Source organism: Callospermophilus lateralis, chromosome 9 (assembly GCF_048772815.1).
Source record: "Callospermophilus lateralis isolate mCalLat2 chromosome 9, mCalLat2.hap1, whole genome shotgun sequence".
NCBI lineage: Eukaryota > Metazoa > Chordata > Mammalia > Rodentia > Sciuridae > Callospermophilus > Callospermophilus lateralis.
In genome coordinates, this window is record NC_135313.1 from 34,374,988 (window position 1) to 34,398,101 (window position 23,114).

At 39.8% G+C, this 23,114-nt stretch overlaps 1 pseudogene; it reads right to left on the reverse strand.

Annotated features, from left to right (window-relative positions):
• Positions 1–6,178: 6,178 nt before the first annotated feature.
• The window catches only part of LOC143407526 (aldehyde oxidase 3-like), a 47,331-nt pseudogene continuing 30,395 nt past the window's right edge, over positions 6,179–23,114 (reverse strand).

Genomic DNA, 23,114 nt, shown 5'->3' on the forward strand with positions numbered 1-23,114 from the left:
ATAAATTTGTGGTTGCTTCAAAATCTAAAAAGGAGTTAAAATTTTGGTGATCAGTTGTTCTTGAGAAAAGGAAATGAACTGGTCAAATAGTTGTATTCAAATGCATGGTCACTTGCTGTGGAAAGGGTCTTTTTCATCTGCTGAGAAATTAACTCATGAGAGATTCATTTAAATACAAACATTGAATTTAGTTTCACTTATAAGGAGCCTCAAATGAGCCTGTTTACAAAATGATTCCCAACAGATACAGATGCAATAATCAAGACATTAAAATAAGAGTAACTGATGAGAACCAAGAAATGAAATAGAGTGAATCATAAAAGACTAATGATTTATGCATAATAAAACTAAATTAAGCATAAAATTAACTTCAAGCTTCCTGGTGGCCAAGGCAAAGAAATAAAAAGAAAGTACTTAATATTTATTAAACAACAAAATATAAAGAATAGCAGATCACTAGTAAAAGAAATTTTTCATAGCTTGGCTCTCTAAAAAGTAGTTTATAATGCAGAAATTTAAATGGACATTGTCAAATAAGTAAATTGAAATATGCATTTTATAAAAAAAATTCTGGGACTCTTTAAATAAACCAAGTTCTTATATCTCAGTAAAAATTAAGAGAAGAGCATGGAATTATAGTTCTGTGTATGTATTTCTAATGAGAATGACAGTAATATAATCCAAGCATAAAGTTTGGTTATTTGATTTGATAGCTGCGTAAGGCTTAGAGAATTAAACTAGTTTGAAATTATGCTAAGTATAAGAGCTTAGGCTAGTTTAAATTATTGTCTACTGTTTAGTCACTGGAAAGAGGGAGCTCAGTGCAATGATGAAGGTGTTGGGTCCCTTAGAGGGGCTTGGCTCTCCCACCCAGAATCATGGCTTTCTTCTTTATATCTGTGGACCTCAGGCAAGTATTTGGCTGCATTAAGACTCAGGTTCCTTGCTTCTTATTCCATGCTTTTGTGATTATGTCAAAATGTATCTTAATGGTTCATATATATAAAACTGAAAAGAATCAATGAAAACAACAACAACAACAACAACAAAACAAATAAAATGAGAAAGTCATACTGTCTCCTTGTAGAATGTTGAGACATAATTAGGGGTAGTTAGATGATGTCTGGCATATTAAAAGAGCTTGATAAATGTCCTATTTATCGCAGTTAGCTCTTAATATTATCACTTTATTATTAGTTATTATTATTTCTGTATTTTGCTAAAAGATCATTAACTTCCATTGGCCACAAAAAGAAGGGTTAACAGTGTAATGAGGACATGGGGGAAAAAAATTAACTAGGAGCAATAATCCTGATTGTCAAGTTCTGCTGCTTCTCTTGAGTGCACCACCTCTATTTTGAAAGTAGCTAGAAGGGTGGTGGAATGAAAAAGGCAAGCACATTTGGGTCAGATACATGGTCCAGGCTTTGCTTCTTGCCAGCTGCATGACTTCAGGGAACCACATGACCTATTTGAGTCTCAGTTTCCTCAGTTATGAAAAAGATCAAGAATCTTCCCCTTGCAGGGTTTGAGGAAAATTAAATGAGATAATATAAGTAAAACCTTGTCCCCAACTGCCTCCCACCTCTCTCCCTGGACACTCATTCACCCAACACAAACATTGCTAATCTACCTCATGATTCTTTCTGTATGGCTCAGATCTGGCTCCAAAATGCTTGGCAATAGTCCAGTAGGCAGTCTTTATCCCAGCTAATCAGAAATGAAATTCATTTGGCGCCCTGTGAATTAACTATACTACATATACAATAGGTTTAACTGCTTACATAATAAGAAACAGCTTAGTGGAAATCATTTTACTTCTTTAACAAGAGCAATGCAGTAGAGTACTATGGAGAGGCAGCCATTGGGATGGATTAAGAAATCAGGGTGCTGAGTGCCCAAGTCAGATTCACCTTACAAAGTGAGGTGGGGAGAGGAAGCAGAAAGACAAAAATGAAACTATAGCTCAGCGCAAGGGTGGGTATAGCATGGGTGAGAGCAGGCTTCTGTCCTTTGTTGTTCTTTAATTTTGTAAAATAGGTTAGGGAAAATTGAGCATATTGATAAAAGGATGTTAATGAGCTAAGGGAAAGATGCAGAGGGAGGGGATGATTGATGGGTCAAGGGCGGTTTCAGGGAAGACAGGAGAGGACAGGACTGAAAGACAATTAAAAGGTGTGTCTTGGAAGAAAGAGGAGGAAAGGACGGGAAATGAGGTGGCAATGCAAAATAACTGCAAGTGGAGGGAAGCAAAACATGTGAGCTGGGTTCTTGGCTTACTGCTGTTTCTCCAGCAAGAACAACGCTAGCCCATGACAAGCACTCAATAAATATTCATTCAAAGAATAAAGCATGGAAATGAGCATTTTGAGTTAGTGAGAGGAGTTGTCAAAAATCTAGATTTTAATGCTTTCTCATGATTTTACTTTTGGATTCAAGATTTTGGGAAATTGCTATTGGAGTCTTGGTTCCATTGACTTTGGTATTTTCTGCAGTAGAATGAAGAGAGTCAACATGAAGAAAAGAAGAAAGTGGAATGAATTCCAACAGCACTGGAGTGAGCTGTCCTAACTCCCTCTCCTGAATTTTCCCATCTTCTCTAGGTGGGAACCTTCACCTTCAACTCCCTGCTTTCTGCTTTGGAACCATCCTGTTCCCTGTCAGGGGAAACACTAGCAGCCCTACTCAACATGTTCCTTATTTGCTCCATGCGATCAGCTTGAATTGTGGTACATATGTGTATGAAGAATTGTAATGCAAGAAAAATATGTCTTATTAAATACTAAGATTTAATAATGTCTTATTAAATACTAGGACTGAAAAGCATAAATGCTAAATCCATTCTGGCTGGCACTTCAAATTTTACAAAAATCCTTCTATCCTGAGCTGTCCACCCTATGCACAGGACTATTAACATGGCAGGTGGGAACTTGTGACTGGTTTATATATAATAAGGCATTGTATGTAGGAAATTTGAGGACTCATCTCAATATTACCTACATTCCTGTCACGATAACATAACATTTTTTTCCTAGTGAAAACCTTTCAACGAAAATGAAGTAAAATAAACAAGAATAGACAAAATAAAAAATGTAAACAACTGAGTACCACTTTCCAAAGATCCTTTTATGTTCTAAAAGAAACTAATTTTAGGGCAGCATTAGATATCTCTTACGTAAAATATCCAGTGGCAGAGAGACTAATGCTTTGACAAAAAGCTTCACTGACCAGCAGAAGAGCAATATTTTTAAAGGAAAAATAAACAACTGGACAAAAGAAGCAAAGCATGAGAAAACAGCCATTTTTTGACTGTCATATTCTTCCTTATTATTGGGATATTATTTTGCTGAATGAACAACAAGCATATTACCCAAGCTGGTTCTGACATATGCTCAAGAAATATGACTGGCTGGTCTGACTTCCCCTGAGGAGGGCAAGTCACTGCTTTGGTGGATCCTTTTAAAGAAAAAAAGGAAAAATGATTAAGGTAGATGTCTGTGGTGGAAGTTCAAATTCAGGACTGCCATGCAAAGTCTGTCAAAGGATCTCCATGTCTTCCTGTTGCCATTCCTGGGGAATTGGGCTGAGGGTGGAGCTATGGTCATGGCATATATATGCACATATATGTTTAAGTTTCAGAGAACCCAAGTGAAAACTTTGATAGATCATGTGATCCAGTCACTCAAGCCTGTTGCATCCATTGCTGCATCACGAGGATTTCTCATGGAACTTCAAAGTCACTTTCCAACAGCGCTAATAAGAGGCTTTGCAGAACCTCTGCTCCTTCACTTTCTGGATCATGTTCTCATATAAAAACCTTCATTCTTAGAGAACAAAAACTGCCATCCAGATAATATTTAGCCAGTTTTCCCCAAGAGTGCTTGAAATGACTATGTGGAAAGTGGCAAGTATCTGTAGCCTTCACCAAAGATGCTTTTCAAGACTTGATCCAATATAACAGCTTCTCCAGCAAGAGCCCCCCTTAACTGCATTGTTATTTTCTTTTCCTGCAACTTTCTAAAAGTGAACTGGATGGCATAGGCTCTACTTTCCTTGGTTAATAACCAGCTACATATGAAGTTACATTCAAATAAGAATGACATTTAGTGGCTCTGATCTACTTCTCCCGGTAAACCAGAGATTTCTGTCCAATAGGATCTGGTTGCAAGGTACATTATTGATCTATATTTGTCCTTCACTCTCTTGCTGCTTAAAGCATGGTCAAGCAGCACAGGAGTTACCTGGGAACTTGATAGAAATGCAGACTCTGAGGCTTATCCAAGACCCACTGAGCAGAATCTGCATTTTAACAAGGTGCCCAGGTAATCTGTCGGCTCCTTGACAATTGGGAAGACCTGCCCTGTACTGAACGGTGCTTTAGCCAAGTGACCCCCAGGAGCTGTGTGGCTTCACCCACCCTTTCCAGGTGCCATTATAACTCTGGCTGATGATGAGTTCCAGGCATCCCATGAAGGTCTGTCAGGCATTCTACAGGTTGCAAAAGAAGAGCAACAGAGGATTGGGATGTGAGGACTTCCAAACGCAGTACTTCCTACACCGGTCTCTGTAATCTCTGCCTCCCTCAGGTATCTCCCTTGTGGTATGTCTCCAATCTGCAAAAGGGTCAGGGCCTGTTGTACCTTATGGAAATGCTGCTGAGATAGAACCTTGAGGCCACCTTTCATGAGGTGAAAGAGTAGGTCAGAGGGTGGCCAGACAAAATGCAAATCCCACCAACCTAGTTCAGCTCAAAAAGTTCTTCCTTTGTTCCATGTGTCAACATTTTATTTACAATTTCCCAAATATTTAGTAAATCTATGGAAACCACCGTCCAAGAAAATGAACCCAAGAATTCAATGCAGTGTGTAAAGAAATGTGCACGTTGATGCTGTATGTCCCTGGGATTGAATAGCTCCGCTTCTTCTCAGCATTGAAGTGACTTTTATTCTTCAGGCATTGTTGACCTCATCTGTGACATGAAGACCCCAGCACTAGGTGGCCACACAGTCTGCTTTGCCTGGATCAATTCTCATTTATACTCATTGTCTTTGCATTTATGTCATGTTCTCCAACGTGCTGTGGTTTGGATGATATCACCCTATCTAGTACCTACCTTGAAGGGTTTTTGAAAATATTAACAAGACCAGGTAACCACAAAACTCACTATTATCTCAGTTAATTTACTCTAGAATCACTCATTAAAGCTGTGTGGAAGAAGAGCCTGGAGCCTGAGTGGCTACACAGTTGTTGGGATTGAGTAAGTTACTCGTGGCATTGGTATCAAGTCCAACTGACCAAACCAGGAAAGTGTGACTCCTCCCTCCCCCTTCCCTCCTCACTCACTTACCTCCTTTCTTCCTTCCTCCCTCCCTCCCTCTCTCCCTCCCTCCCTCCCTTCCTTCCTTCTTTTTTCTGATACTAGGGATTAAACCCAGGGATGCTCTTCCACTGAGCTTTATCTTCAGCCCTTTTTATTTTTTATTTTGAGACAGGGTCTCTCTAAGTTGCACAGGCTGGCCTTGAACTTGCAATCCTCCTGCCTCAGATTCCTGAGTAGCTGGGATTAAAGTGTCTCCTTTCGAAGTAGCATACTTGCCTTTTTCCAGACACCAGAACCCTTAGCTCAGCAAAACTGCTCTCTATCTGCTGAGAAGGCATCTGAAACTATCTTTGTTCTCATATAAGGAGGACTTCAATGTAGGGGCTTGTTATAACTTTGTCCTTCTTGGGCATGGAGAGTGGAATGGCAAGGGCATAGAAGTGGTAACAACTATATTCAAAGCCTTCAAAGGGGTAACCTCCTTGCACTGTAATACAGAACTGAAGATACAGCGATCTCACCTAAGGATTCTCCCTGAGACTCTGCCTTCTGTGGGTCCTATTACATTCTGTATTTCAGGTAATGCTTCAGGAAAAGAGGTGATGTTGCCTGCCTTTGTGAAGGTATAGGGTCTTAGGGTGTTCTTAAAATATATTAAGGAAAATTAGAATTTATGTTGCTAAGCAGTATTCTGGTGCCTGCTACTTTGGGTGGTACTAAGGCACATTAGGAGATGGCGTTTTACCCTCTTATCTCCAGGGCTCATGTGGAAAAGCACCAGGAGAAATTTGCCAGACTAGAGAAAGCTCCTCTGGTAAAGGGCTTTGAGATGGAGAAGGATGGGAGTCAGTGAAATTGTCACTGGCACAGCTTTTCCATTGACATTGCACCAGGGGAAGCCACAGTGCTGATTGTGTTGGACACCATCATTTTGTTCTTCTTGCTAGGGTTCGGAATCTCTAACTCATGGCTGGCCACCTGCCCAGAAAAGCAAACAGAATGTACCAGTCCATGGTGAAACTACAACTCTTAAGTTATTTTTTTTTGTTGTTTTAAAAAGTTAATAAGGAGATTTCAAAACCTACAATTTGGGTAAACATACAAATCAAAACTTCCAAAGACTTTTTAAAATGTAAGTACTTCTTTCTACCCTAAACCCATCAAGTGACTGCAGACAGGAAAGATCCCCTGATGTCATATGGCAGGATTTAAAGCAGGCTTCATTGGGGAAGGGGAACTTTGCCAGACATAGCACAGATCCTCCACCTTTTCATCACCCACAGAGAGGCCTGCTGGAAATGTGGCAGGGAGGCCACATTCTAGAGGAGAGACCCCTAGACTTAACCTCAACTCCCTATCTATAGAGTGAGCATGAGATAGTAGGAAAATGAACAGGTTTTCTGGCATCAGGAGGTTTGAATTTGCTGTGCTAATTACATTCAGTTGTTGTCTGGGAAGCCTGGTTCCCTAGCACCTGAGTTTTGGAGCCCATGAGAAGTTCTAGCTGCTGCAGCCCAGGGTCACAAGCCATTGATCCCTTGGGACACTGAGTTCTGGTGAAGTCCCTCCAACTAGAGAAGGAAGGTGAAAGCCCTCTTTCCAAATTCCAGTGGATTCATTTCCAGGCAATCCAGAATGAGCTCCTAGGGGTACTGTGTACAGGTGGTCTCTGCATCACTAAGTTCAAAGTTCATATAACACAGAGTGTAGGAAAATTTTATTAAGTTTACTTTTGAATGATGGCAAAATTGAAACAGTCCCTCTCATTTGTATCATTTTGGTATTAATAGTTTGTCCCCGTTCAACTTCACCATGAGCAAACCAAACAGATCTATCTAGTAGATGTGAACCAGAGCAGCAGCCAGACAATAAAGGGAGAAATTTGCTCTTCCTGCCATCTCTCATTGAATCTTGGACAGTGAGACAGTCACAAATCAAGTACCCAAAGCCAATTGAAATAAAGTCACAGTTTCATTGCTACCTGACCAATGGCTTCCTTAAAAGTGTTCCACCTGGGATGGGGGCTTTAGGTCAGTGGCAGAGCGCTTGCCTAGCATGTATGAGGTCCATAAAAACTGTGAAGTAAGGTGAAACCTAAAAGCGTATCTTGTTGTTAGAACATGTCAGGTGCTGTCACTGGGTCCTCTCATCATTTCCTGCAGCATTGACTGTTACACTTTGCATGCCTGATGGGCATTGTCCTCCCTTTTGTGTCTGTTCTAGTGTGGAGTTGAATTCAACAAGAAGCTGCTCACTCTGCAAAGTAATAACGAACTGACCCAAGTTGTTAACAATCAGAAGAATCTAGAGTTCATTGTTCTTTGTTGGGTTACAGACTTTCTCAACCCTTAGTTGTCACTTGGGGATTGACATTCTATCCTAGTGAATACTTTCTCTTTGTTCCTCCTGGCATATTATTCTCAATTGCTCTTTGGGAGTCAAAAGTACATAGAGAATTATAGAATAAGATACAGCGAAGTATAAAATGTGTCTACAGTCTCACTGTCACATACGGTGTTGTTATAAGAAAAACTGATAAGTGATAAGTTCACAATCCTTTACCTGCAATGCTAAATTCCAAAACCCCTGGTGGAGAAATTTCACCAATCTCATCCAGTGGGGTGAGATTCAGAGTCTTTTTTAAAATATCACACTAATATCACTTAGTGTGAATAATCAGATACTTTGCTGCAGATGTATATCATCACACCTAAATGGGATGTGTTGCCCAGACTCCACAAAGGATTTCACATAATACATGAAATTCAGATCATAATCTTACATCTGGCCTCAAGGGTTTCATAGGAGGGGTGAGAAACATGTACATGTACCTAGTTAAAAATGCAAATATTTCAGAAAGGTACAAAATAAAGAATGAACACCTCCCTGCCCACTTGTTAGCCCTGTCCCTGTTCTTAAAGGAAACCAATTATCAGTTCCTTACAATTCTTCTTCAGAAATTTTTTTTTTTTGTATGTGTGTGTGTGTGACTATACCATCATTTGGTGATGAGCTTTTACAAAAGGTTTATTAGCATAAACACCATTCAGCTCTTGATTTTGTTTACTAATAATCTATCTTGGGTATTTTTCTCTATCAGCATATATAAATCCTTAATATCTGCACAATATTCCATTATAACTTATTTAGGAGGTTTCTAAATAAAGAATGCTTTGTGCAGGTTTCTGTTTTCTGGTTGCACTCTTGTAGGAATATCTTCCAACAATGAACATCTTTGCATATATATGTTGGAAAACAATTTTTTTGAAAATAAAGCTGATGCCATCTGTGTGTCCTTGGAAACCTTGTCATTTACCCTTTGCTCCGGAACTGAAATGATTCTATCTGTGTCCCTTTCACATCTTTGAATAACATTTCATACTTTCATTAAGGGCTGCCTCAAGCTTCCTTTATCTCTCACACTAACATGCTTTGTAGCTTAAAAATATATTATCTCATTTAGTCCTCATATAAAAAAAAATCCAAACACCAGTCCCATTTTGCATATGAGGAAACCAACATGGGAATTAGAGACCTGTGAGGGTCAGTTATTAAACAGTCAGGTACAAAGTCAAACTTTCCCTCAGAAAATCTCCTGACTGCAGCCCATAGCCTGGATGATGGTGTCGGTCACCCAGGAGGTATCAGCAATGTTGTACTGAGATGACCAGGCTCTGGGTCTTCTTTCTGAATTCAAGATGACTGAGGTGGCTTGACAGAGGATGTGTCAAGTGGAATTTTAAGGGAAGCAAGAGGTTTTACACACCAATCCCACCTCTGCCTCATTAGTTTTCTTGAAGCTACTGCTTTTTCACTTGATGTAAGTTGGTTTCCAGGTGTTTATTCACCAGAAAGGTGGTAAAGAGGAGATGGCAGGAACATTCTCACACAGTGATGTTATGATGCTATCAAACTTTTGTTTATGTGTATGAATGTTTACTCACGATTATAGGCATAGGGAGAAAGAAATGGGAGGACATACCCTATACTGCTAAAGATGGTGACCTGATGACTGGGGTGGAGGGAGAAGGCTGGGGGAGGGGAGGAAGCAACATTCCTGCTAAACTAACAAAACAGAAAAATGTTCAAATGTGTCTACAACTAAACATGTATAAAATGACCTCAATAGTGTAAAATTATATGGATATGTGTAGGAATGCATAGAGAGGTATAGAAAAGAATATTAATGAAACATTCATAGCAGTTTTCTTGACTTGGTAGACTTCCAGTTGATTTTAATTTTTTTCTGGAAACTTTTTGTATTGTTTAATTTTTTACAGTAGTGAACATATATTATTTATATAAGTACAATGGAATAAAATTATTTTTCATTGAGATAAAATATTTATTTCTAAAAACATATTTAAACAATTTTCTTTGAAAGGAGGTGTGTTAAGTAGCACTTGGTGGTTGGGTGTAAATGGTGCTTGGAGTTCCTTGTCCTATGGGGCAGTGCTCTTGGTGACATCCCAGGTTCCTACACCAAGAAAACAAGGAGATGTAGACACCACCTCTAGGAATCCCTTATTAAGAGATGGATTTTGCCAAGTGGAAACAATTTGTGATCACAGGTTACCTTCTTTCAAGAGCAGAGCAGAGAATGTTTGAACACAGAATCTTGGTCAGGTAAATTTTGAGAGATTTTATAGGAATATTCTGGGAGTCAGGGTATGTTAGAGGTAAGCAACTCTTGACATGTTAAAAAATATTCAGGTATGTATTAATTTGAATTTTAAAAAGCTAAACTAGTCATTGTCTTCCCTGAGGTTCTTGATTGCTTTAAAACACAATTTGGGATGTGGCTAATTAAACATCTGAAAGAAACCTGTTTAAAAGGAAGGATGTTTCCAAACCATCCATTGGCAACATATGAACAGCCCGCTTGATGGAGGTGCTAAAGTAGACAAAACCCAGCTCCAGCCAATCTAGTTCTTTGGAGTGGCTCCCTCTCCCACGACCACCCATGGGAAGGTGTTTACTAGAAACTTAAGAAGTAGTTTGAAGAGTCTCATCTCTCTTAGACAACGAGCCCATAAATATTCAGTGTAGGAATGTTTAGATATTTTCATCTATTTTTTTTCTTCTAATGCAACACTATAAAACTCAATTCTTGTAAAAAAAAGATGTTCAAAAATCCCAATAATGATGATTTTCAGGGATCTCTCTGCCTGATTTTGATGGCCCTGATTGAAAAAGACTCATGGTTATCTCTGGCTATTGCAACACTCCCAAGGGAAAATGTATTCTTTGGGAAATCTACAGAAAGTAACAACGAATCACTGACAAAAATGTTTTCTCTGTATTATCCAATTCCACTGTGGCTTTGTAGAAAGTACCATATAACCCCAGTTTATTTTCCTAGAACTTGTAGAGCAAATTTAAGGAAATTATAAAGGAATACGCAATACTCACAAAAATTCTTCCTCATTCATGTAAAGCTACATTCATTCATCTACATCTATTATCCATCTGATCCATTACCCACCCATTCATCCATCCTTCCATGCAGACCTGTATACCTTGTGCTAGGCAAAGAAATAAACAGTGACCAAGGTAAGTGTGTGCTTCTGTGTGCCAGGAATGATGAGCCATAAGGTAAAAGAGTGTGACTGTGTTAGAGTTAAGAATCGAGGATGGGTGGTGCAGGGCAGGTGTTGCAGGTCAGAGATGCTTTCCAGAAGTAATGTTTAAGGGATACACAAAAGCAGGTCAACAAATGTTAAATGAGATTGTGATTTAAGACACTCCCTAAATTATCTGTAAATTAAAACTTGGTGTTCTCCTTCAGACTTTCTTTGTTATCAACAATTATTCATCAACCAACAGCCACATAGCTCTAGCAAAGGGAACTAGTACCAAAACCTCTGGAGCTCCTAAGTTATTTTCTAAAAATTGGTATTAATCGATCTTTTATTGTAAGCCCTTGGAATTTTTTTTTTTCAGAATTCCTGAAAATTACCTGATGGTAAAATGTCTTTGGAAATCCAGCTGTGAATTTCATGGGGATAATGGCATTTCCCCTCTTTCTCCAGTAACTCTGTTGGTTAAATTCCTCTGCAGCTTTTTTTTCCTGCTGTAGTGTGAAGAATTTTCCATGCATTTCTCCCAGCATTTTATCAGACTCTTTGGATCAAATTCCTGTGTGTGGGTTGTCCTATCAACTGTTTTGTACATGTTTAACTCTAACCTGGTGACTAAAAATGCCAGACTTCACAACAAGATCCACAGAGAGTGAGTCCCTAACAGAGGTTTGCTGTAGAATATAAAGGAACCAGCATGAAAGAACACATAGAAGATAAATTAAGCATTTCAGAAAATGTGATTTTGAGAATTGAAAGACTGCTTCTACCTAAAGACCTTTTTTTGATGATCAGTTTGTTACCTTCTCTTGTGGTAACATGGCATTTGGCTGCCACAGTTGTCATCCAGGTCTCTGTTACATATCCTCCTTGGGAAAACCAAACCCCCAGAAGGCTGTATTGGATGGAAAATTGGTGTTGCAGGCTCAGTCTTGGACATACAGTTTGGGGATCTTATAGGCATTTTCAAGTCTGAGCAAAGCATGCTCAGTGTTTCAGTACACTGTAAAAAGTTCATTGAAATAATGAAATATGGATTGATGTCACCTTAAGTAGGCAGTAATCAAATTTCTTGTCAAGGAAGGAGAAGTAATTTCTGAGATATATTTCTTTGATTCTCTGCATCACTGTAGAGAGGAATCTCATAAGTTCCCTCGGCACCTATATCTACGTGAGTGACCGTCTACTTAATTTTAAATTACATGCACTTCACACACACATACATACATACATACATACACACACACACATACACTCACTCACATGTATGTATGCCCATGTTTATATGAATGGATAAAAGATATTTCTGGGGCTGAGGATGTAGCTCAGTGGCAGTGTGGGCTCAGTATGCATAAGGCCCTGCATTTAATCCCCAGCACCAGGAGTGGGGAAAAAAAAGAAAAGAAAAAGGTATTTTTAATTTATGTTCTAAATTTGGTAGGAATGGAAACAACTTAATGTTAGCTTTAAAAAAATTCTCTGATGTCCCCAAAATGTTATGAGTTTGTGAACCATCAGCCTTTTATTTTTTCTTTAGACTGGAGACTTCAACTTCTTTAATATTTCCTGGGATAATTTCCATTTTTTCTTGAATACTTAAAATATGAAATCTTAGCAAATCCTAAGGTTTCTGATAAGACCCAACAAATTATAGTTAGTCCTTCACATCTGTGGGTTCTGCATCTGAGGAGTTTAACCAACCTCAGATCAAAAATATGTAGAAAAAAGAAAAATTGTACTGAATATGCATAGGCATTTTTTTCTTGCCATCATTCCCTAAACAATATAGTATATAGCATTTATAATGTATTTGGTACCTAGAGATTACAAATAGACAGGAGGATATGTGTAGGTTATAAGCTAATCCTATGCCATTTTATATCTGCATCTGCAGATTTTGGAATCCTTAGGGGAACCAATCCCCCACAGACACTGAGGGACAATTGTGTTTTGATATTTATGGCACAGAATGACTTTCCTGAATCACTGGTTATGACTCCAGGTGGAAAAAAATAATAGAAAGAACAGCTCTGCCAGATGGGTAGAGGAGACACTGGGAAGAGTGTAGATAAGAGGTATCTCTTGGCATAAGCAGAGGAGAGACTTGCTCAAGACAGGCCTAATGCTCCCTCCTTCCAGAAGTCAAAGGTGTCCTTCCCTGATCCCTTCTGGTCTTGTGTAGGGTCAGGGTGGTAGGAAGGAAAAAGGGAGGGAGGACTGGGCTCTGCATTGTGGAAGTTTTCTGGGGGGCAACCTTGGCCTTCATCAAAGGGTCACACCCCAACTAGAGCACAGCAAAGGGAAAGTGAATGTGCTTTCTGGGCATTCTTGGCAGGGTAGCTTCCCAGCTGCCTCGGAGGGCGGCACAGACCTAGAACTTCCTGAGTCATTCTTGCTCTAATTTACATTCCATGCCTAGTAGGCATGGGTGAAGTGACACAGCAGACCTTCTAAGTCTATATTCTAAGAAACCAAGCCTAAATTAAACCTATCAACACAATAAAACAGGATTCCCAAATGTTTTTGCACATCACATACCAGTTCAGAATCGTCTGAGTGCAGCCTCCATTGATGTGATGTTCAATGTCTGCTGCCTCGATTTCCCATTATTCATAAAGCCAAGCTGTGAGAGATGAACAGTGTGTGCTTCTGAGTATGTGACACGCAAGTACTGCATCCTGATCATTTCAACAATGCAAGGGGAGTTCCCTCTAATTCTGCCTGAGTGTGGACCGGGGAGTGAACCTACCCACGATCAAACTCTGGTTCTACCACTGACTACCTGAGCGAGGCTGGGACACCATCACACCTTTCTGTACTTCAGCATCCTCATGTGAAACAGCAGGGACAAAACTATTAACTGACCCTTGGGTTCTCAAAACTACATGTGCATCAATCTCTTGGACGACTTGGTAAAACAAAAATTACTGGGCCCACCTTGGAGTTTCTGATTCAGTACTTCTGGGCCTGAGAGTGTGCTTTTCCAAAAAACTCCCAGATGATGCTGTGTTAGAGTCTGTAAACAAGTCTGGATGGCGCCTGGCAAAATGCCAGAGGGAGTGGTTTGTGAAGTAAGGCCAGCGAGCCATTAAGTGTGGAGATTCCTTATTGGTTGACTGCTGTATCTAGTTTATGTTAATTAGATAAGCTGTGTGGAATGTATAAATACCTCTGTTGTCCTACAATAAATGGCTCCTACTCCTGCTGTATCAAGGTACACAAGTTGTTCGACACCCCCTGGTTATTCTGCTGCAGCCAGACTGCAGCAGTGCTGATGCTGCTAGTCCACAAACCACACTTTGATTACCACTGACCTCACTCATGGGATTGCTGCCAGCATCAATTGAGAATTCCCATGAAGGCACGTGTTGAAAGCAATTAAATAAACTAATGTTAGCTATTTGTTTTCTTTGTTGTCATGAAAGACTCTGCAGCCAGAAAATTATTGTCACTCTTGTTTAGGAGGGGTACGTTCTAATGTGCTACCATGCTTTTTTCCCTAGTAACCATAACAATGACACTGATTTTCTGGCTGCTGAGTCTTCCCTGACTACAACAGCACAGGAGTCCATATCTTCTGGAATCACGGATAGTATGCTTGGCTGGTAATCAAGCGCCACCAGTTAGTTATGAACTGCCATTTGACTTCCTCATGTGCACATGCTGAATCTCCAGCAGGATAGGTGCCGTGTTTTAGATTTCTTCCAAAACTCCTAACATAATGCCTTGCATACACTGATTGGAGTTGGAAAGAAGTTAAGAGGTCATCTGTTTCAAACTCTCCCATGGCAGGGCTTTCTGCAGGAGTTATACCTGTGTCCCAAGCAGTTCCTAGAAGTTCAGATGCAGGGTTTCTGGGTGAGGTACAGGGATCTGCATTTTTACAAACATCTCCAAGGCTTTAACATATGTGCTATTTGGCCACCCTGACAGAAATCCACCTGTTCAGTGCCTTTCAAACTATTTCATTAATAAGTAATGAAATCAATTGATTCAGTTGGAACTGGCATATTTAAAAGAGTAAATGAAAGAGAAGGAGAGGGGAAGAAATAGGGGAATAGAGGAGAGGAGAAGAGAGAAAGAAAGTATCAGTGCATCACATTTATTAATTGTAAGTGTGTGTGTGTGTGTGTGTGTGTGTGTGTGTGTGTGCTGGGTTTCATCATATCATGTATTTTATGAGTTATGGTAAAACAGTTGAGAGGTGGCCTATAACATCCCTCTTGTTGGCCAACAGGAAGAGCATCAGGGAGACAGCTGGTCCAGTGCTGGCCAGCTCTCATAGGGGATGGAACTCTGTCTTCCTTTTGTGTCCACTTTTCTGGCTGTTCTTCCATCATAACAGAAAATGGTTCTACACCCTCCTTCCACAGGTCTTCAGAGGAGGGGTTGCATCCGGTTGTCTGGGCTATCTAATCAGGCATCAGGAGGTGGAAGAGGGGGCTGCAGTCCCAGTCAGTGTTGTGGAGCTCTGGTGTGTTTACAGCAGCTGTGGAAGGGAGAACCCAACACCCAGTGAACCCCAGCTCAGAGGCTGCAGGGAGTGGGCAGGAAGGGAGGGGGTGTCTGTCCTAAGTTGACCAGTGATGTGTTTTCTTTTAGTCACCCACATGTCCAGCCCTCTTTCCCTGGGGTACTTTCTGTCTCTGGAGAGGGGCTTGCCCTTGCTCCTTAGCTCTTTTCTTCTTCAGACTAAACATACAAATTTCTTCCATTACTTTTAGTGACAGTTGGCAATCCCTTCATTGTTTTGGCTGACTCAACTGATGCTCTCTGATGATCTTATTAAAGGACCCTGCACAGGGTATTTATCTATTGAAAGAATTATCCCTCCAAGGAAAGCAGCTTACTTGACCCTCATCCCGCCTGACCTCCAATTCCTTTAAAAGTGTCAGCTGTCACCTACTTAATTTTGACATGTATTTCTAGAGCATCTTTTATATACTAGATACTAGGAGAATGGAAATGCAAAGACAGAAAACTTCTTTCCATAGAAGAAGACAGCAGTCTAATATGGAGATAGGCTTATCCCTGGTCATTTGATTCAGAATGAGATGTCTAAGGCTAGAGGTCTGCGTCAGGTACCCAGGCAGGAATGAGCCAGATGCAGTGGCACATGGGAAATGTGCTATAGTTTGTGGTGTGGATGGAATTGAATCTGTAAGGATTTGGGGCTTAGCTGAAGAGGGTGATATCTGAGCAGGGGTTTGCTTCTAATCCACAGCAGAGTGAAAAATGACCCAAGCTTCAAGTTAAGAGTTGATAAGACTGTGAGAACCAAAGGTCCTCTCTTATGGGCCGAAATCCCTAGGGCTTAGAGTTGGAGCCTTGTGATGTTTATTTTACTGCTTCTTTCTTAGCAGTATTTTTTGTTCCCTTCTAGATAACAGGCTATATTTCATGAGATTGAAGCTGCTAGAATACTATCCTTCAAAGAGATGGAATCATGTCTATAATTAGATCAATGAATGCACAAGATGAACTAAGCTTGGACAAGTTCACCACAAATCCTAACATATTGGTATTCCAGAGGTCCCCAGAAATGAAGAGACCTGTAGCTGCCAGCTTCTGCTCACACTCTCGTTTTGCTTTTGGCCTTTCTCCCAGTCCCTATATTAGTATTCCTCTTTTATGCACAGTGACTCAGCTGTCACACTGCATGATACCAAGGCTTGGTAAAAAGATCCATCAATCACATCAAATAGGTGGGCACAGGACTGCATGTATCTGAAGCTACAAGTGCGTGAATTGCTGAATTTGCAAGTGTGTCCCATCCAGTGACCTTATATTTCTCCATTAGTGAGTAGGGTCTCCAGTTATCAACATGTCATCCTTACACTTTAGAATAGATTGGGTAGCCAGTCCTAGGAAGAGAGAAAGAGGGTCACAATTTTAAGTGATTTGAGATTTTGAGTTCAGGTCTGTGGAATGTTCCAGGTACCAATGTCACCCATTGGCCATACAAAAAAGACTCAGAGCACAGTCACTCCCAGAAAGAAAAGGAAGCGCCAAGTTTATTGCTGCTTCTTGATAAATGAGGCAGTTAGGAAGCTGTGTGTATGTTTCAGGGTTTCTTTTCTACTGATCTTTTTTAGGTGCCATGATTGAGCAATCTTTTGTGGTTGTTTGGGGACATGATTCATAGTTTTTAAGAGTAGTCAAGACCTATTCATGGGATTTTCCTCTTGGAATAATTTGGGACTTCAAAAACCCTCTGAAGTTGGAGCTTTCTGTGATTCCTTAATTAATTTTACTGACCAGATTCCTCATTTTATTAATGGTGTCAATAATTAGCAGATCTGCAAGTTCAGTTTTAAGTCTTAATTTCTCACATTCTTCATCTAATACCAATTCATATTCAAATCCTGCCAATTATTTCTCCTGCTCCAGCATTTCTAGGGTCTAATTCTCCTCTTGCAACAGCCACCCCCTGGACTGAGCCTTTATTTCATTACATCCAGATAACTGTAGTTACTGCAATTCCGGAGTCTTCTCTGGACCATTTCCACCTTCAAGAAGCCACCATCTAAGGAAACATTATTTTGATTATGACCTATACAGAAAAACCTGAGGTTGTCCATTCAACAGACTGACTCAACCTTCCCTTCTTTCGATATGTCAGTGACGATTACCTCATTTATGAAGCTCTCATGCTCACTATCAACCTGAATTTGGTTGGGACTACCAAAATTGAACACACACCTCATGTCTTTGCATTTGTGTCCTTTTCCAGAACTGTGTGTGTGAGTGTGTGTGTGTGTGTGTGTGTGTGTGTGTGTGTGTTGGTCCATGACCCCTGGGTAACTATTCCTAGATGCTTGTTACATGAGAACAGATCTGGTCTGCTTCAGAGAGGCAGAATTTATCATCTGATCCCTCCAGCATTATAACAGCACTCTTTACTAGCTGTGTGCATCAGTAATGTCTGTAAATAATTTATTTTTTGAATAGGTAATACATGCACATGTCACACAGTTCAGAAAGTTCAAAGGGTACTTAATGAGAACTGCAGCTCCTGCTCTGGTGGTTCAGTTACCTAGCTCTTCCAGGAAGCACAGCTGTCAGCAGTTTCTCAAGTGTTCTTCCAAATATACTAAATTTTTAATGTATGGTCAGGTGTCTTTGTCCTTAAGAAATAGTAAGCCACCCAAAGGCAAAATATTAATATCCTTTTTTTGTCTTACTTTCTATATTGATGAAGTTTTGCTCATATCTCAATAAATACTGTCAATGAGTCAAATTATCTCTTTCATTTATTCTTATTTCCTTTGCTAAGAGATAGGAATGAATACAGGAAAATAATTAGATCAGAATCCACCCAGCACTGTGGACTCAGCTGGAAGCACAGAGGGTGTCCAATTCTTCATGCTACAGTGGCCCTCCTTCATTAGTTCTGGAAAGGTAGCAGCCCATTGGCCTTTATCCTCATGTGTTGTTGAGAAAACTCTGGGATTTAATAGGAACGGAGGACTAAGAACTGGAATACAGAGGATCCAGGTTCGTGTGAGCGTGGCTCACAGATAACACTCACTTGTGTGCTCAACTTCCCCCCAAAGGATCCATCAGCCCTTTTCCCATGGCAGCTGATCCTGTTCTTTGGAATGCCCAAGGCACCAGCCACCGTTTCCTGTGGGTCTGGAGTTGTTACAGAATGTTACGCAGTACACACATGATGAGCAAGAAGTTCATTCACAGGAAAAGAAATTTTTCCTATCATTTTCCCATTTCTCGGAATAAAAATATATTTCTTTATTTGGGGAGATGACTTTAGAAAATGCTATAGATGCCTTCAAAGTCACAATTGAGAGAATAAATTAATATTTCTTTTCAAAATGTATTAGTGATAGATCAAAAAAGTGATCATACTGGGCTCCTCATTGTCCTCTGCTCAGCAGGCCCCAGAGTCCCACAAAGGGTCGCTGAGATGCTTAGAGATGAGCATTAATATCTCATATAAATGAGCTGCCAGAAAAGACAGTCAGAGGGAACTCTGCATCATACAGAGAGAAATAATAAAGATGATCCTGAGTCAGTCAGGCAGAACTGACCAGCCATCCGTGTGACATGGAGATAAATCAAGGCCTGCCACTGACCCAGGGAGAGGCAGAAGTGGAAGCCAGTGGGTTGGAGGAAAGCTGGTAATGACCCCTACCAGCAGGTGAGAGGTGATGATATGAATCCTGCAGCAGCTGGGCAGAAAGAAGTTTACAGAAAGACACTTCGATTCTTTATGTTTATCTATGTTTCTGCTCCATAGAGGATTCATGTTTAACTCAGACATCAATCAGGAAATAATTCCTTCTGTCACGCTGGGCAGAATGTGGCCACCAGCACAGAATGCTATGGAGAGCTTGTACTTGGAACAGAATGGTGGAAAGTAGGGCTGGAGGGCGGCTGGGAGTGAGGTCATGGGCAGAGCTGGAGACACCCTCTGCAATGAGCAGCAGGGAAGTATCTCTGAGGAAACATGATGACACATAGACTCAGTGTCTGCGGGCACTGAGAATAATCTGTGTGCTTGGAGAAGGGCCTGAAATCAAAGATGTGATGTCCACAGAGCTGTGTAGGAGTAAGAAAGATACTGGAAACACAGAGATACCACGGAATGGAGGCAGAGAAAGAAGAAAAAGACCATAACTACAAAGGGCCAAAGATTCACCAATTCTCAGATGAGGAATGAATTGAAAATGAACATCAGTGCACCACCAAATATAATTTCTATTTTGCTCTCCATGAGTACTTTTAAGTTATATAAGATTTTAAATGATTTCTAATGGCTCATGAATGCATAACAAATCCTTGATACATTTCTGGGAGGAAATGTTCTTCCATAGATTTATATCAATAGCCATTTGAATTGGGAGGCAAGCTGAGAATCTTGTGCCCAGGATTTGCAAACCTGATAAGTAGCTTCTCCTAAAGCTATACATACATACATATGTGTGTGTGTGTGTATGTGTATATATATATATATATATATATATATATATATCACAAAATTTTATGTTGGCCCACACCCAGAATTTTGATCTCATTAGTATGAAGGGGAAATAGATATCAGCATTTGAAGAACTCCCAGGAGATAGATTGCATGTGCACCAGGATCAGGACCCCTGGTTCCTCCCCAAAATGGAATTAGCTGAGTCATTTCTGCCTGGAGCTGATGTGAATCACAGGAGCACCCCAAATACCATGGCCAGGGCTAAGGGGAATAGAAATGCAGATTTAAAACCCCTGGGTCCCAGCTTGTAGCTCATATTTGGTGTGTGTGGTGGGGGTGGTCACACCTAGATAATTCATGGCAGTTAGGTGGGCAGGAGATGGTACATCACAATCTCCAGTGTGCAAGGATACTAGGGAAGAGCAAATTACTAGTAATATTAGTGAAAACGCTGGGATCCATGAAGAAATCCTTATAAAGAATGAAGGTAATCACAAACACTTTAGAAGTAAAATACCAATAACTGAAGCATTATATCCCATCATTAATATTTATGAAGGTGCTTTAGGTAATAAAAATATTGAACTACAATGGGAAAATCATCTCAAATTGAATATAAAGAGAAAAATGGACTTAGCTGTGTGTAAAGTCTCCACAGAACATTAAGCCAAGTAAACTTTGAATTCAGTGCTCTGTCTACACTGTCTGTCCCTGGGAAAGTTTATAAGAATACAAAAAAAAGCTTAAATGTGACTTAATAATTTGTTGTTGGTAGTATTGAAAGTAGTGATTTTGAAACTATTTTGTGTGTATTATAGGATTGAGCAAATGAATAAATATAAATTATATTATTGGAAACCAGTGTTCTTGCTGTGGGTAAAGGGAGACACAAATATGGAAAGGATGAATAACAGAGAGAAACTTGGAGTGTTGGAATGGAATTATTGGATCGGTATGGTCTTCTCTTTAAAATTCATTGTTCTATTTCTGAAAACTGAGAGAGCCTAAGAGTACTGATACCCTATGAGCAGTGAACACACTTAGCACCAGATATGGTTTCTAAATACCATTCTCCCTTAAAAGTAACAAGGGGAGATAGTTCTGAAAAGCTAATAGATTCTAGGTCAAAATATTGAAGAAAGAAAGCATGAAAGTGTTCGTACTGGCTAAATTCAGGGTAATTTGAGGATCAAAAATCATGATAACTGGAATGCATTGTAACATCAATTTAAAAAAAAAAGAATCTGCAAATCCACATCGATACAAAAATGTTTGAAGTTATTTTTGGAAGAGTGCTGAGTAATAAATGCACATGTATAATGGAATTGGAATCTTCAGAGAAGAATCATGAGTGACACTAAAACCATTGTGGAAGATATGTACATTCAGTCTTGAACTAGCAGTCCATAGGTTGCTTCATTGCAAAGGGGGAAAGGTACCTGTACACAAGAAAAACCTGATAGTATCATTTTCAACAAATGACCAAACTTAACATCCCTAGTAATGGACCACAGCAACATGGTGTGCCTGCCTCCTGATATGACAAGCTCAAAAGACATTGCTGTAATATTCACGCCAAAAATGTTCATCCTGAATCTAATCAGGAAGAAAACACCATCAAGTCCAAATTATGGAATGTCCTTCTTGACTCTTCAAAAATATCTACTCTGTGAAAGAAAACGTAGTCTTAGAAATTATTTTAGAGTAAATGAGATTAAAGAAACAGCAATGCATGACCCTGGATTAGATCTTAGATCAGAAGAAGACAAAAAAAAAAAAATACAAAACCCAGGACATTAGTGAGTCAATTGTAGAAATTTGAACATGATCCATAGGAAATAAATAGGGTTTGTCAATGTTAAGTTTCCCAAGGATGATTATGAAGGAGACTATTAGAGGAATATATGTATTGTATGTCCTCACTATATGTTTAGCATGTTTTATTTCCTTCTTATGTTTTCCTATTTAAATTTTTATTTTGGAAAAGTTCAATCATTCATCATGAAAAGAAACTCAGGAGAGTAGCATCTGAAAAGTCAGGAGCATGAAGAGTGTCAATGCCCAAGTGGTCTTCAGTGTGGAAGGCAGCAGGGACATCCAGGAGGAAGAGAAGAACATCTTTTAGATTTGAGAAGTAGTAGGCAACTGGTGACTTTGGCAGAAGCAGTGAATTGAAGCACAAATGAGAAGCAGCAAATGTAGGCAACTGTTCTAAAAACTTGTTTCAGAAGGGGAAGAGAGAGAAGCAGTAGCCACCAGGTTCCTTGATCAGACTTGAGTTTATGGATTGATAGGGAGAAAGTGGGACCAAAGATGCAGGTGTAAAGACTGGCCTGGAGGGGAAGAAGGACCTCTCACCTGCAGACTGTGCATGTGATGAGGATGGGGAGAGATGGAGACTGGTACATTTCAGGACTGATGACCTCAATTTTTTTTCCCTAATGAAATAGGAGGCTGTCATCATCTTAGACAAAGTGGGGGATGGGTAGAATTTTGCAGAACACTAAAGGAAACGTAAAAATTGGGGCTAGGCTTGGCCCCTGACCTGATGTTCAGCCTTTAATTAAACATTACCTCATTATCTTGGTTATACAGCTATAAATCAGAAAAAAATGATAATGCCTCATTTAGAAGTTCTACAGCTGTGATGCCAGAAGTCGTGACTGGAAAGGAATCCACCTGTGTGAACGCTGCATTCTGGCTTGACCCATATATGTCCATTTCTTTGTCCTTTGTCTTTGGTGTCACACATACACTTTGAGTCTCCATATAAAAATGTTCCTGTTCACCAAAGTGCACTTTCCCTTTTAGAAACAACAAGCACAGAGATGCTTATCTTTAGTGGAACTTAATTTATATGTATTCAAAACAGAATGTAGTACATTTCCCTAAATGTTAATATTATTTTCTTTCAGTTCATGGGGACAACATTTTGTGTCCTAATTTGATTTACAGTAATCCTTATAATTTGGCCAACTGTTCATTGGTAATTTATTATATGCAAGATAATTGAGCAATTACATTCAATTTCAAAATCTCCTGTGCATCTGGCTCCATTTGCCTGCCTTCCCACATCAGTATGTTCTCAAGAACTAGAAAATCATTCTTATTGACTTGAGCAACAAATCTTGATCATCAGGGAAGAGCAAAGAATGAGATGCTTTCACCTAAGGGTAAAGCCACCTCTGAAATGTAACTGCCTGGGGGCAGAATTGTCTTTACACAGCAAACAGAAACTTGTACAACAAGTGACATTCTACCCGACATAATTTTT